The sequence below is a fragment of the Somniosus microcephalus genome, unplaced genomic scaffold, assembly GCF_052327205.1.
Source record: "Somniosus microcephalus isolate GS21.2 unplaced genomic scaffold, FLI_Smic_1.0 unresolved_chr1, whole genome shotgun sequence".
Taxonomy (NCBI): domain Eukaryota; kingdom Metazoa; phylum Chordata; class Chondrichthyes; order Squaliformes; family Somniosidae; genus Somniosus; species Somniosus microcephalus.
In genome coordinates this window covers 143,897,189-143,900,582 of record NW_028225179.1, presented here as the reverse complement: position 1 = coordinate 143,900,582, position 3,394 = coordinate 143,897,189, and the positions used below count along the sequence as shown (strand labels likewise).

Genomic DNA, 3,394 nt, shown 5'->3' with positions numbered 1-3,394 from the left:
TCTTTTGGGGACACAAATGTGTGTAAAAAAATGCAGTGGTTCTCATGGCAACAAATCCCATGGCCAGACAAACGTCAACGTATCGCAATAATCACTAAAACATGATCAGTCATCGCCAACTAACAGTTTTATTTTTAAAACAGTAGACGATTTCCAGGAGGCCCTAACTGTGGAAATCCGCCGGTTGAAACTGATATCAAATTTGAATTTCGTTTGGCGCCACTTCCAGCGCGTGGCAGAAAGGTTCCGGAGGTGCCGACGTCACAATCGGGGGTCCGTTCAGCAACCACTCATTGGTCAAAGCGCTACCAAAGCGACGGGGATTTGGACGGCCATTGGGCGGCGAGGACGTCAATCAGGCGGGCCTCCTCTGGAACCTGCCCCGGGCTATAAATAGGGATTGAGGCGAGAAGGAGTGACAGAAGAAGACGGGACGATCAGGGGGAGTCGCGGTGGTGCGGTCCACATTCTGCAGCCCTAGTAGAACGATTTATACGCGGTGAAAAGGATGGCAGCCAAGGGAACAGCCGTCGGCATCGACCTGGGCACCACCTACTCCTGCGTGGGGGTCTTCCAGCACGGCAAGGTGGAGATCATCGCCAATGACCAGGGCAACCGCACCACCCCCAGCTACGTGGCCTTCAACGACACCGAGAGGCTCATTGGGGACCCGGCCAAGAACCAGGTGGCGCTGAACCCGCCCAACACCGTCTTTGATGCCAAGAGGCTCATCGGGAGGTAGTTCGATGACCCAGTGGTCCAGGCTGACATGAAGCACTGGCCCTTCCAGGTGGTGAGCGATGCGGGAAAGCCCAAGGTCAAGGTTGAGTACAAGGGTAAGGATAAAACCTTCTACCCCGAGCAAATCTCTTCTATGGTGCTGACCAAGATGAAGGAAACGGCCGAGGCTTACCTGGGCTACACCGTCACCAACGCTGTTATCACTGTGCCCGCTTACTTCAATGACTCCCAGCGTCAGGCAACCAAAGACGCTGGTGTGATCGCTGGTCTCAATGTCCTGCGTGTCATCAATGAGCCGACGGCAGCTGCCATTGCCTATGGTCTAGACAAGAAAGGCCGAGGGGAACGCAATGTTCTCATCTTTGACTTGGGTGGTGGTACCTTCGATGTCTCTATTCTCACCATTGACGATGGTATCTTTGAAGTGAAATCGACGGCAGGTGACACCCACTTGGGAGGAGAGGACTTTGATAATCGCATGGCCAGTCACTTCATTGAGGAGTTCAGGCGTAAATACAGGAAGGACATCAGTGAGAACAAGAGGGCGGTCAGGAGGCTGAGGACAGCCTGCGAGAGAGCAAAGAGAACCCTGTCTTCCAGCACCCAAGCCAGTGTTGAGAATGACTCTCTGTTTGATGGCATAGACTTCTACACCTCCATCACCAGGGCTCGGTTTGAGGAGCTGAATTCTGACCTGTTCAGAGGCACTCTGGAGCCAGTGGAGAAAGCTCTGAGAGATGCCAAGTTAGACAAAGCTCATGTTCATGATATAGTCCTGGTCGGGGGCTCCACCCGAATCCCTAAAATCCAGAAACTGCTGCAGGATTTCTTCAATGGCAGGGAGCTGAACAAGAGCATCAACCCTGATGAGGCCGTGGCCTATGGGGCAGCTGTACAAGCGGCTATTCTGATGGGGGACAAGTCTGAGAATGTTCAGGATCTGCTGCTCCTGGATGTCGCTCCTCTATCGCTGGGCCTTGAAACAGTAGGAGGGGTGATGACCACTCTCATCAAGCGGAACACCACCATTCCCACCAAGCAGACACAGATCTTCACCACTTATTCTGACAGTCAGCCTGGGGTCTTGATCCAGGTGTATGAAGGTGAGAGAGCCATGACCAAGGACAACAATCTTCTGGGCAAATTCGATCTCAGTGCGATTCCCCCTGCGCCACGCGGCGTGCCACAGATTGAGGTCACCTTTGACATTGATGCCAATGGCATCTTGAACGTGTCTGCTGTGGACAAGAGCACTGGCAAAGAGAGCAAGATCACCATCACCAACGACAAGGGCAGGCTGAGTAAGGAAGAAATCAAGAGAATGGTGCAGGAAGCGGAAAGGTACAAAGGCCAAGATGATCAGCAGCGTGATAAGATCACAGCCAAGAATTCCCTGGAGTCCTACGCCTTCAACATGAAGAGCTCGGTGGAGGAAAAAAGTACGAAAGGCCAGGTCAGCGAGGAGGACAAGAGCAAGGTCATTGAAAAGTGTAACCAGGCCATATCATGGCTGGAGGCGAACCCAGCGGCAGAGAAGGAAGAGATTGAGCAGCACTTGAAAGATCTGGAAAAAGTATGCAACCCCACTATAAGCAAGCTGTATCAGGGAGGTATGCCAGAAGGATCATACAGAGCCCAGGTTGGAAAGGATGCTACTGGTGGCCCAACAACTGAGGAAGTGGATTGAACCTTTTAATCTACTGAAAGTCATCAATAATTGTAACAGTACTATCATCTTAAGTTGGTTTCCTGCCCCCCCCCCCCCAAATGACAGTAATGTTTAGGAGAAGTTGAGTGCATTTGCAAATCCCGTTGAATTGGTGTTAAGATAATGTTTGAAGGGTTAGATAAATGATTGCATACATTCCCAATTAGGAGTTGGATGGTGACAATTAAACTTGTTAGTGGTGAGTTTTTCTGCAAACTTGTTTCCTGTATGTTTTACACGTTGAATGATATGCAAGCATTTAATTTTTAACAGAACAGCAACTCATTGCCGTTGCTTTCTCAGTTTTATGCACAACTACAGAAAGTATTCTATGATTCAGAGCAAACATTATATTTGTCACTTGGCAAAGTGTGAGATCGTGAGAACAGGGGAATGTTTGGACGGATTATACAGTGCCTATTCTACCTCTTCCTCCATGTAGAACTCATTATAGGGTTACCTAGAGGTGCACTTGGAATCGTTTTCCTTTACAATAAAGAATATTGCAAGCGACTTTTCATTTTTAAAGTAGCTGAGAGAAGGTGGAGTTATGGACAATTGCCAGGCTCTGCAAGCTTAATTTGGGTGAAATTATTGGGAAAAGTGATTAAAACCAAGAACCCTGTGTTACAAAATACATAACGTCAGAGGTGAAACATAGGATTGCTCCGAGTGCATAACCAATTTCAGATAATTCCTCCTTTATTCCAGATCAGCCAATTGTTGAACCAATTGGGATCATTAAATGGACAGTAATGGCCTTCTTGTGTCGTGACTTTCTCCATTGCTATCATAACATTTCTCCTTATTTGTAGTGACTCAACGACGGTCAGTTTTTTCCTGACTGTTGCTACCTTCTAAGATTTGACTTTGGCAATAATGCCCAGTTTCTAAATTCGAAAGACAATGTAACCTCAAATTTAAACATAAACTATGATTTTCTAA

At 48.2% G+C, this 3,394-nt stretch overlaps 1 pseudogene; it reads left to right on the top strand.

Annotated features, from left to right (window-relative positions):
• The first annotated feature begins 360 nt into the window (after nt 1-360).
• Nucleotides 361-3,209, top strand: LOC147096168 (heat shock 70 kDa protein-like; annotated as a pseudogene).
• The last annotated feature ends 185 nt before the right edge of the window (nt 3,210-3,394 follow it).